Here is a 13,406-nt window from a genome sequence, read left to right as displayed (position 1 = left end):
AACGTTTGAGTTTCAAACTAAATGTTCTTCAGAAAATGTGTTATAATGCAAAACCTTTCATTCTAACATCTTTTTTTATGCATATAACAGCAATATTTAAAATATATCCCTAATTTTGGGCCTATTTGCCATCATTATTTTCATCTTTGTCTTGATTCATGCTCTAAGAGATTGTGAGGTAATATAGTATGAGGTGTTAATGGCACTTCTTCATAACTGTTGGATGGGTGTGGGTTGTCTGTGGATGAAAGTATCTGAAGCAACATACCTTCTTGTGTGAACAGCTTAAACTGTTTTGATTTGAAGTTCTAATGTGCATTTATATAAAAAAGCTAGAAATGTTGGACAACTATGTTTTGTGTGAAAAAAATGAAATACATTATTGTGTCCATAATTATTATTTTCACCATCAGACATTTGTGGTATACACACTCAACAATGGGGCTATGATTGTTGAGTGCAAATATTATATACAGATGAGAATGTCTTGTCCTGCTGTCTAATCAAGTTAAATAGTCCAAAGAAACAGTTCAACTGTGGTTTAAATTCTGCTATTCCTTATATTCACCAATATCAAAAGGAAAACGAATAGATAGAAAAATGCTCTCTTTATTGGTAAAAACAACATAGCTTTTGGGAATGCCCCTTCTTCAAGTTAAATAGTCAACAGGCTTTTCAGGACTAACAGGTAGTTGTTTAAAGCAGGTTAAAGTACTCTGTTTTGCCAGATTGTTTATTGCAGTCAGATAACTGAGGTAGATATTGGTGCATTAGAATGACAACTATGTGAATGGTCTTATTTCAGGAACATGATTGCAAAAGAACAGGAGGATTTATGGATGTTCTCCACCACCAAAAAAAAAGTATGTGAATGGTAAGGGACCATGATATGAAAACAGCCCATGGCCTAAGGTACACAATCTGACTCTGGTCTGTAGCATAATGGAATTATATACATTTAGACAGTGAATGATTTATGCTAATAGCAGATCATCACAGTTTGCAGTTATTATTTACATCACACTGGAGTTCTAGCCATGATAAGAACAACATTGCTGCAATGTTATTTTGGCTGGGATGAGTATAGCACATAGCAGAACAAAATAGTCCTTGTCATGCATAATCATGCAAACTTTCTTAATAAGAAATTATTGACATTATTTCCAATTTTATGGTTATTTATTTTTTCTTTTTTTCAGTTTAAAACAGTTCCACTCAATATTCAGAGTTATGTATTATATGTCTTTCATTATTATAAGAAAAGGAGACATTCAGCATGATTTAATGTCAGTCAAAGCATATGCTGTATACAATATCATAAAAATATTACTTATTTATTTATGGCATTTTGTTGCTCATGAATCCAGTTGGGACATAATACCTTTACAACAGATGCCAAACTAGAAAAGGCATTAACTATATTATCACAGAGATTCATAAATGCCATATTTGTGATCATGGCCAAGCCAACACTGCTTATATTGCATGTATGGTAAGCCCCAAAGATTATAACATTTGCATGTGTCCAGGCCAGTGTACACAATGAGGAGTCTCTCATCAGTGTCAAATAGACCCATGGCTAGAGTGTGGCAAACTACCACATGGCCACATTGAAGTACAAGCAGCTGAAGTAAACATAGATGGTACATGAGCACCATCTGTAGTCAATGCATGTGCATGCACAGAGGTGTAAATTTTTAATGTAATCAATGGCAATAAGAATATATGTAGAGAGAAATGCACTGAAAGTAAAAGTACCACTGATTGCTGAGAGTGGAATAGAAGCTGTACAATAGCAACAGAATCCACAGAAATGGACAGCATAAAGTGCCAAAGGAGATGCTGAGCAAGACTATTGGAAAAGCAGAGCAAAGAATGTGGTATGAAAATGCATGTATTTTGAAGAATAAGAAACTGACACAAGAGAGACTGGGTATTTTGGGAAAAGGTCCTTACTGCTCTCTCTCTAAGGCCAAGAACAGTACATCAATGGGCCTAGACAATATCCCAAGATGCCTTCTAAATAGCATGAAAATTATCTATCAGGCCCTCTAGAATTGCTAGTTAACTGTAGCCTCCAAATAGGCTTTGTGCCTCAGTCATCCTTCTGCACAAAGGTGCGCCATCCACACATCCTGGAAACGACAGACCCATAAGTCTCAGTAGTCTCATATGGAAAGCCATGGAAAGAATTATCATGGAAGTGATCAATAATGACATAGAAAATCTCCAGACACTGGATGCAACCTAATTTGGTTTCAACAAGGGCATGTCATGCCTAGTCACACTAGTGGACTTCTTTGAGAAGGTCACCAAAGCAATGGATGAGTTCAAAATGGTTCACACTGCCTACATTGAGCTGGCCAAGGCATTTTTCACAATGTCCTACTCAGAGATTGTTGCCAAACTTAAGAATTTAAGTACAAACCCTTATGTAACCCGGAGGATAGACATTTGTCTCACAGACAGGACCCAGGAAGTTAGAATTGGGGAGTCCACCTCTACAAAGAGGGCAGTCACAAACAAAGTCTTTCAGGATTGGTCCTGGGCCTGCTTCTTTTTGATATTTATTTCTTTGAAGTTAAGACCAATGTCAATGGCCTCTGGCTGACTAAATTTACATAGTTGATTGCAAATTAGGAGCTGTCATTGAATCACCCACTGACATAGATGTTCTCCAGGAAGGGCTCTCACAAACAACCAGTGCCAGAGCCATGAGCAAAAACCAAATGTCAAGAAATGCATAATATTATCCTTTGGGAAGTCATCCATCCCTGGTAAGTATCATATTGACAACACACCCATATGAGTTGATCCAGTAGTCAGGGACTTGGGGACACACATAGACAGTAATTTAGCCTTTGACCATCCCGTGTCTATAGAAGTGATTAAATCATTCTATGTTGTGCAACTTATAAACAAAGGTATGGCATCTAAGTCTTGGAAAGTCATTGTTTCACTGTATTCGGCATTCATCAGTTCTGCCATTGAGTACAATGCCCCCTTGAGTATGTTCCTAACTAGGCATATCCAACAACTGGAACTTCCACAAATGTTCTTCACTAAAAGAATATAGGGAGTAAGTAAACTGAACTTTGTAGGCCATCTCAAGGCTTTATCCTGTATTCTGTCTGCTACAGGCTTTTGAGGAAAGATCTCTGCCTGGCATACAAGACATTGTTAGACCACACTCAGATGGACATCCTGTATATTCACAAAACAAACAAAACCAGAATTACCTGTTCTAAAGACTTAAACCTTGCCTGTGACATAAATAGGACCTGCAGGAGAGAGCGGTATGTATCCCAGAGATTACCCCATCTTTGGAACAGGCCCACTATCCATGTGAAGCAGACATCCTCCCTAACCGAATTCAAGTGCAACTTGAACAATTGGATGAGGAACAGGACACTTACCCCTGTTTGTCACCTAAGTCTCTGATGGACACAGGCAGCCTTTAAATGGTTAATCTCCCAGGCCATTGCTTGTAAATGTTTCACCTTCCAAGCCCCTGTTTACAATAATCAAAGGTACCAGAACTTGTCAGAGATTTGGGATGTGTGATATGGCTTAATTAGGCCCTTGTGGTCATTAACCTATTATACACCTATGACTCTATTAATCTATAAAATAAAGTGATGTCCAAACTAACATGATTACAGACAACATCAGAATTTTAGCAGTGGACCTGTGCTATACTGTTGTGACTGTCACTAAAAATGGAATAGATGGTACCCTATGGGAGTCAGTCTGTTAGATCAATCCACATGACACTATATCCACACTTTAATGGCAAGATAAACCACCACAGCAGTTAGAGTAAAAGGTACCATAAAACACACATAACAGGCAAATGTATCACATGTGCAGACTGACAGGAAAAACAGGAAGACAGGCCTCAAGGGAACCTAACCCATGACTTACTCACTGAATGTTTTCATAGCAGTGCTTTAGCAAGGGGAATCTACTGCAGCAGTCAGAATAAAAGGGTCGTAAAATCTCATATATCAGGGAAATGTAGCATATCTGTAGATCATACACTGCAAATTGTAAAGCAACATAAAACTCCCATGGAATAGTAAGTCCCTAACCAGTGAATTGATACAGTACAAATAATTGCATGAATACAATGAGCCATCAAAGGTATTTGAATAACAGCAGTATCTTCCACTTTATTTCAGACTAGAATGTGCAGCAAGGCTTAGCTCATATGCACGGCTGATTAGCATGTGCCAGGGATGTTTTTGTTGTTCTTCTGCATAGAATGTGGAGTACCATTTATCTGTGGTCATATCTGACCATTTATGTTCTTCTCTCTGTCAACCATCACACAATGCATGACCACAGAAAGATTATTGTAAATTATATGCTCATTCTCTACATTTTGTGATGTGTCTGTCCCTTGACCGTGTTGTAAGTTGTACCTTGAGTATAGGATAGGTAAAAATTAAAAGGTGAAACAAGTAGATGGAACAAACAAGCTGAACACATATGGACTGAGCAGGATGCAGAAGGGATAGGGGCCCATATCTCTCAACTTCCTAGCTCAGCAATGGCATAGGAATCCAGAATAATATTAGGTTAGAAAGTGTCAAACTTCTCTGCATAATGTACACATTTATGATAAGAATATTTACTTTCAGGAGAACTGAAGTCACAATAGCAAGAAAAGAAAAACATGTATGAATGGAATTGAACCCTTACTGATGTCACAGAAAGTCACTAGACAAGGGAATTACAAAGACATGCCATGGAAAAGCACATGCTAAAGATGATTGAAAAACACATTGCAAGGGATTCAAACATACAATAGCAAGACAACAAAAATATACCTAAATAGGTTAAAACTATTGCCTAGTTAAATGATATTCTCTAGACCATGCCAAAGAAGCACACATAGAAAAGTTGGCTGAAAAATATATTTCAGAGAAACCGAAGACATGATAGCAAGACAACAAATACACCTAAATGGGTTTGAACCCCTTTCTTTGGCAATGATATTCTTTAAATGACGATATCTGCAAGACATGCCATCGAAGCATGCATGACTGTAAGACAACACAGATGTACCTAAATACCTTTGGGAATGATGTTCTTTAAAGAAGGCTTTTAAATGGGAAGCCACAGACTTTATATTGAGAGTCTGAAATTACACATTTCTAGGAATTTTTAAAAGAGTGGGAAGGCTGAAGACTGAATAGTGAAAAACAGCATACCAGCCATAGGTTCATAGGTAGGTACTAGCCTATCGGCCCTGGGGCCTATACAAGCCCAGCCAAAAAGGTACCCTGGCTTTTGTCACCCAAGAACATTATTTTCCTGTGCCACTGTTGAGCAGAGCCACAGAGGTGATCCCCAGGGTAAATTTCCTATTTCCCATCCAATCATCAAGATTTTTCTTGAAGAGTGCTAATGAGGAGCTTTGTTTGATATAGATAGGTAGTTTATTCCAGAGCATGGGAAGTCTCTGGTACAGGGATCTATCCCTCCGGCATGTTCTGTTTAATATGGTGACAACGTTTAGGCTCCTAGAGTGTGTAGCTCAGAGGGATTGGGATTTCATTAAGTGGAATATGTCCAACAGCTCTGGGTTTGACATAGCTTTGCATGTTAGGCAGAGATCACCTCTGAGTAGGCGATATGTGACGGAGTAAAGCTGGAGTTTTTTGAGACGGTCTGCATAGGGCATCTGTTTGAGGCTGGTAATCTTCTTTATGAGGTATTTCTGTGGCCTTTCCAGTTATTGTAGATGTCTTGTGAGGTACATACCAAAAGGGGCATTGTGCTCTATAATGGGTCTAATGAGTGATGAGTAGAGGGGAACAATGACCTCTTTTTTTCTGGATGAGAACCCTTTTGTGATGAGGTGTGCCATGTAGAAGGATTTCCTGACTACTGTGGTGATGTGATTATCAAAGGAGAGACTACTGTCCACCTGTGTCCCAAGGCCTCTTGTCACACTTTCAGTGTTAAGTATACTACCACCTATGTTGTAGCTCATGGGTACAGAGCTTTTACCAAAGGTGATGACAATGCACTTTTTGGCATTGAACTTGAGGCCATGGCTTTGACACCAGGCATCTGTCTCAGTGAGGCCCTTTTGTAGGATGTCCACATCATTAGGAGTTTCAATTGTGGCTCCTAGTTTGCAGTCATCTGCAAACTTTGTTAGCCAAAGACCTTCTGTGTTAGCCTGTACTTCAGAGAAGTAGATACCAAACAGGAGAGGACCCAGGACTGAACCCTGTGGTACTCCACTTGTCACTGGTCTGAAGTCAGATTTGGAGTCTGCTACTTTCACAGTGTGGGTCCTGTTAGTGAGCCAGTTGGCAACCCATCTTGTGACATAGGGATTTATACTAGTTTAGTGAGTTTATCTATAATTCCAGAGTGGGGGATGGTGTCAAAAGCCTTGGCAAGATCTAGATAGGCTGTGTGAACCACCTTACCCTTGTCTACGGCTTTGGTGACTGCTTCAAAGAAGTCTATCAGGTTTATGAGACATGATCTGCCTTTTACAAACCCGAACAGCGTGGGATCCAGAGTTTGGAGATTACCAATATCTTTGTTTATAAGTTCCATGATGATACATTCCATGGCCTTGCAGACCAGGCTCGTCAGGCTAATGGGGCGGTAGTTCCCGGGGTCCGTGGTGGCTCCCTCTTGTGGAATGGGATAACCTTTGCTGTGCGCCATTCAGCAGTCACAAAGCCTAAGGTGAGGATATGATTGAACATGGTACTTAGGTGGGGTGCCAGTTCATTCTGTAGTTCATGTAGAACGCAGCCCAGGATGTTGTCTGGTCCCATGGATGCTGTGTTCTTGGCTTTGGAGAGTGTGGTTTTTACCTCTGCAGCCATGATTACAGGAACTTTGTATTCTTCCGGTACAGAGATGGGCTCTTTAGGGGGTGAGAGGGGGGTAAAGTTAGCACTGAACCTATCTGCCAGAATGTTGGCAATATCAGTTGGGTCTGTATATTTATTGCCATTGTGCTGTAACTCAAAGCAGATCAGAGTGTTGCCATTGAGATTCTTGACATAGCTATAGAATGCTTTGTGGTTGTCTTTAGAATCAGTGGCAATTTTGTTTTCATAATGGGATTAAAACTGATTTGCTTGTATATTGACACTGCACACATCACTACAGTCAACATAGGACTGGAAGCTTCACATACATGTGTTATATTTACCTTACTTCATATTTGTATGTCATATTTTTATGTGATGTAAATTGTTTTGAAGACTGTCACAAGGTAAACCTCCATGAATTTGAACCACTGTCTGCTTAAACTATATTTTATAGAGCAGTGCATTATCAAGAGGAGCCGCAGAAGAACTTAGTGTGAAGAGTTCAGGAAGTAATCATTACAAGGGATTGTTAGAACACTGTGTAAGACTGAAATATGAACACTAGTAAATGCCATGTAACAATTTGGTTATCAAAACCTTCCCTCTACTGTATTGGCATGCATACATTGATACTAAACTTTATTGCCTTATTTCATATATGCATTGTAAGCAAGTAGTGCATTTTACAGATTGTTTTGTAGTCTGCTACAAGGTAGATCTCCATGGATTTGAACACTTGTTTGCCTAACTGATACATTCTAGACCAGCATATTATCAAGGACAGCTGCAGGAAAACAATATAATACATGTGTTAGAAAATAAACAGTTCAAGGGAATGTTAGAAAAGAGTGAAGACTGAAACTGAACATTGGCAAACAACATATAACTTCAAGAGATCAGAAACCCTCCTGTAAGTGAATTGACAATTTACACATCATTTCTTGACTACAGTGCACTATGGAAGCTGTTAAAGTGAAACTATTAATATCACCTTATGTCAGTATAGCCTGGTGTCCTGCATCCATGGTCAGCTCAGTTGCATGACAGATGCTAAGAGCTTAGCACATTCCAAAGATTTTTCTCTAATTTTCCAAAATGATGTTAAGTGCCATTTCTTCATATATATATATATATATATATATATATATATATATATATATATATATATATATATATATATATATATATACATGGGTCTACTTCAGATAGTCAAATGGCTATAATGTCGACACACACATGGCTGAGATGAAAATATCATTTCTTCACAACAAACACAAAATTAAAAAAAACTTTTTTTGCTACCTAATGCAGCTGTCAATAAAACAGTTATCAATGGAAACAGTACATAGGATAGCAAAACAAGAGAAATACAGCTGAACATAGGTGAACCCATACCAATGTCACTGGTATCCCATAAGCCTGAGCATTACAAGGTATGCCACTGAAGCACTTAGAGGAAGATAAAAGAAAAGAAAAGACAAGACAAGAAAAGTGCTCAGGTGAATGGCTGAATGGCATATAATTGAATGATGAAACCATAATAGTGTAAAACCTCACACCCTGAGGAAATTCGAACCCAGTGAGCTGAGAAGAGGCTCATTACATCATGAATGCATTGAGCCACAGAGGCCTTAACAGGGAGTTTACTAACTGCACCATATCTAAATATCACTTGGTGACACATTTGTGCTCAGGTCATTTACATGACTGTTGGCAACATCTTAGCTAGTTCAGGGTATTTTTTTGCATTGTTTGCCATAGGACAGAAACTATCATTTCACAGTGGTTATAGATGACCAGCAAAGTTACTGTATGCCAACCATTATGCAATAAAGAACCACAGAAAGACAATTTTAATACCTAAGCTCTTTCTTGGCAGGTACATGTTGTGTTTATTTTTTACCAGATAAACGGTTAGAAATGGAACTACAAGTCAGAGCTGAAAAGAGGAAGTAAGCAGAGGGTTGAAGATAAGGTGAGAAAATAAATAAAGAGCAGGAAATCCATGCCATGTATTTAAACACTAAACATCCAACCCAATACCATATTCTTGGGTGACTTTAATCACCCCAGTATTAACTGGGAATGCTATATGACTCCAAACGTACATGCACAAAGATTCCTGGATTTTGTAACCACAAACTTCCTAGAACAGACAGTCAATACACCAATCAGGGGTGCTGGATCTGGTCTTTACTAATATGGGAGACTGATGCACACTCCCTATGTAATGCCTTCCCTGGTAAGGTCAGACCACAAAATGCTCTCATTTGATGTAAAAATAAAACCTGAACCCCTAGCTAAACCTGGAATACTCAGGAACTATTCTAAGGCTATCCTCCTACTATTAAGTGAGAACCTGGCGACATGTCAAGTCCACATAAACCCTGAGATCACTTCTGCCTATGCAGAACTATTCACTGAAACCCTGTACAAGCATGTTAATAGCTGCATAGAGGCAGCTGTACCCACCAGGAGGAAGTACAGAACTAACTCCAAAAACAAGCCACCCTGGCAGAATCAAAAAAATCAATTGGCTGTCTAACAGGAGGATGAAAATCATGGCAAAAATTAGGAGGTGCAGCACCCAGTAGGCTAAAAGCACTCTCATCAAACTAAACAAACAACTCAAAGGACAAATAAAGTCTACCAAAGCCAAATGTGAGGTAAATTTGGCCTCCCAGGCCAAGGACAACCACAAAACATTGTTTAGATACAGTATGTCCGCTGCCTCAAAGGCAATACACAATTGTATGCAAAGCTCATTGTAAATGGAGCCACTTATACTGAGCCTGAAGATATAGCAAACCTCCTGGCTGATAAATTCAGCTCCAACTTTACACCCCCTACTATCACTAGGGAACATGTCCTTTATGCTCTCTCTAAGACGAAGAACACTGCATCAATGGGCCCAAACAATATCCCAGGATGCTTTCTAAGTAGCATGAATCATGACCTATCATGGCCTCTGGAATTACTATTTAACTGTAGTCTCCAAACAGGATTCATGCCTCATGAATGGAGAAAGGCAACAGTCATCCCTCTGCACAAAGCTGGGCCATTGACAGGCCCTGGAAACTACAGACCCATAAGTCTCACTAGTCTTATATGTAAAGCCATGGAAAGCATTATCATGAAGATGATCAATAGAGATATAGTAAACCTCCAGACACTGGACCCATCTCAGTTTGGTTTCTTCAAGGGCAGATCATGCCTAATCAACCTGGTGGACTTCTTTGAGAAAGTCACCAAAGCAATGGATATGGGCAAAATCGTTCACACTGCTTACCTTGACCTGGCCAAGGCATTTGACACAATACTCCACTTGGGCATTGTTGAGAAACTCAGGAGGTTAGGTACAAACCCATATGTCACCCAGTGGATAGCCAACTGGTTCACAGACAGGTCCCAGGAGGTTAGAATTGGGGAGTCCACCTCCACAAGGATGCCAGTCAATAGTGGAGTCCCTCAGGGATCAGTCCTTGGACCACTCCTTTCTGGCATTTACTTCTGAGAAGTCAAGGCTAATGTCAGTGGTCTCTGGCCAACTAAATTTGCAGATGACTGCAAATTAGGAGTTGTCATTGAATCTCACACTGACAGAAATGTTCTCCAGGAGGGTCTGACACAGACAAACAACTGGTGTCAGAGCCATGGACTAAAACTAAATGTCAGGAAATGCATAATAGTATCCTTTGAGAATTCATCCATCCCTGGTAACTATCATATTGACAATACACCCCTTAGAACTGACCTACTAGTCAGGGACTTAGGGACACACATATATAGTAATCTAGCCTTTGATCATCACTTGTCTACAGTGGTGAGGAAATTATTCTATGTTGCTCAACTTATAAACATAGGTATGGCATCTAAGTCTAAGGAAGTCATTGTTCCACTGTATTCAGCATTCATCAGGCCAATTATTGAGTACAATTCCCCCTTTAGTATGTACCTAACCAGGCATATTCAACAACTGGAATGTCCACAGAGGGTCCTCACTAAAAGAATACAGGACATAAGTAATATGTCCTATGCAGACCGCCGCAAGGCCTTATCCCTGTATTCTGTCTCCTACAGGCTTTTGAGGGGAGATCTATGCCTGGCATACAGGGCATTGTCAGACACCACTCTGATGGGCCACCTGCATATCCACAAAACAAACAGTTACAGAATTACCCATTCTAAAGACTTATACCTTGCCTGTGATATAAATAGAACTTGCCGGAGAGATATGTATATATATCCCAGACACTACCCAGTCTATAGAACAGGCTCCTCATCCATGTGAAGCAGAGTTCCTCCCTAACCCAATTCAAGTGTAATTTGGACAATTCAATGGGAAACTGGAAATTCATCCCTGGTTTGGCACCTATGTCTCTAATGGAAACAGGTAACCTGTAAATGACTCATCTCACAGGCCCATGCTTACACTTATCAAGGGTATCAGAACTTGTCAGAGATTTGGGATGCATGGCTAGACTTAAAAAGGCCCTTGTGGTCGTTAGCCTAGTAAACACCTATGAACCTATGAACCTATGTACTAGAGGTGCTCAATATCCAACCAAACACTCTATTCATGGGAGACTTGAACTACCCCTCCATGGACTGTGAAAAGTACTCTGCCTCTAAACACTCAGGTACATGATTTCCTGCACTTCATCAGCACAAACAACCTGGACCAGATGGTGTACTCTCTAACCAGAAGAAAAACATATTGGACCTAGAACTCACTGATGTGGTAGAGCACTGCACAACCACCCCAACCCCCCCCCCCCCATGTCAAGTCCTCACTGATGAAGTCAGATGATTAAGCTGTCTGCCTCAAAATAAAATTCAACCAGAAAAACCCATCTGAACCTGCAACAGTTAGGAGCTATACTAAACCAAACTACATCCTATTAAGCAACAGTTTGTCAAAATTCACAGCCCTGCCAAACTCTGTGAACACAGCTACCTATTTGGAATTATTTAGCGAACCCTGTAAAAATATGTAAATGGTGGAAATAAGGCTGCTGTACCTTCTAGAAGTAAGCCCAGATCTAGCACCAAACACAAACTACAGTGGTGGAATCTTTACCTTATCAGGCTATAAGGAAAAGCAAAAAAGGCATGGCCAAAATCAGAAAAAACAACTCTCAGTCAGATCAAAGCTCTGTGATTCAACTAAACAAGAAGCAAAGAGTTCTAGTAAAGTCCAACAAGGCCAATTACAAAGTCTGGATAGCCTCCCAAGCTAAGGACAATTACAAGGCCTTCTTCAGCTATGTCAGGAATCTTAAAGGTAATATTCATCAGTCTGCAGAACTGGTAGTAAATGGAAAAACCTTCACTGAACAGAGCGACATAGAAAATCTACTGGTTGATATGTTATCTTTAACTTTATCCCCCACTAACCCTTGTGAAATTCCTTCTAGCATATACCCCCAACTATCAACAGGGTGCAGGTCTTGGAGGTACTCACTAAGACCAAAATCACTACTTTAATAGGTCCCAACAATATCCCCAGTTACCACGTATATAGCCTAAGCATGACCTAGCAGGAAGACATGAGGCACTGTTTAACTACAGCCTCAAAACAGGTTATATGCCAGGTGAATGGAGGGCTACAATAGTCATCCCTCTGCATAAGGGTGGACCATCAACTGGCCGCAGGAACTACAGCCCTATTAGTCTGCCGAGTCTAATATGCAAAGCCAAGGAATGAATTATCATAGAAATTATCAAAATGGACATTGCCAACTTAGAGACAATGGAGTCATCAAACTTTTGCTTTGTTAAGGGAATGTCTTGCCTACTTAATCTGGTAGACTTCTTTGAGAGGGTCACCATGGTTATGGAGGAGTGGAAAATGGTGTATACCACCTACATAGATGTGACCGAGGCATTCAGTACAATACCCACTCAGGTATTGTTGACAAACTCTTACAATGAGGCAAAAATATCTTTATAACTCACTGGATTGCCAGCTAGCTCACAGATAGGACTGAAGAAGTCAGGATTGGAGAGACCACCTCCACCAAGAGACCCGTCACCAGTGGAGTACCCTAGACCTCTGTGCTGGGCCTACTCATGCTTGGCATCTACTTCTCCTAAGCTAAGTTTGGGCTCCTAAAAACAGAGGTGGCTAACTTCATGGCACCCATGCAAATGGAGAATAGTTGCATGACCGCCAAATAATACACCAATGCACTGTGCGAACACGTACACAAATGTATGGATCTCGCCATACCCAATAGATCCAAAACACTCTCCTCCAATAAAAGGAAGCCAATATAGTGGTCCCCTACCATAAACAAACTCTACAACAGAAGGAGGAGACTGATGCAGAATAAGGTGAAGTCCCAAGACTGGAAAAACTCTCTTATCAGCCTCAATAAAAAGTTAAGATCCCTCATCAAATCCTCTAAAGCTAGGTATGAATACAGAATTACAGCAGATAGTAAAGGCAACCACAAGACCTTCTATAGTTATGTAAAGAATCTCCACGGCAATGCCCAGATTTGTTCTGAGCTATTGCACAATGGTACTGCCTATACCGAGCCAACACATATT

This window comes from Protopterus annectens, chromosome 4.part0 (genome assembly GCF_019279795.1).
Source record: "Protopterus annectens isolate FY-2018-M chromosome 4.part0, PAN1.0, whole genome shotgun sequence".
In the NCBI taxonomy this organism is placed as follows: domain Eukaryota; kingdom Metazoa; phylum Chordata; order Ceratodontiformes; family Protopteridae; genus Protopterus; species Protopterus annectens.
The sequence above is the reverse complement of the archived record's forward strand: the minus strand, read 5'-3'. Positions refer to the sequence as shown.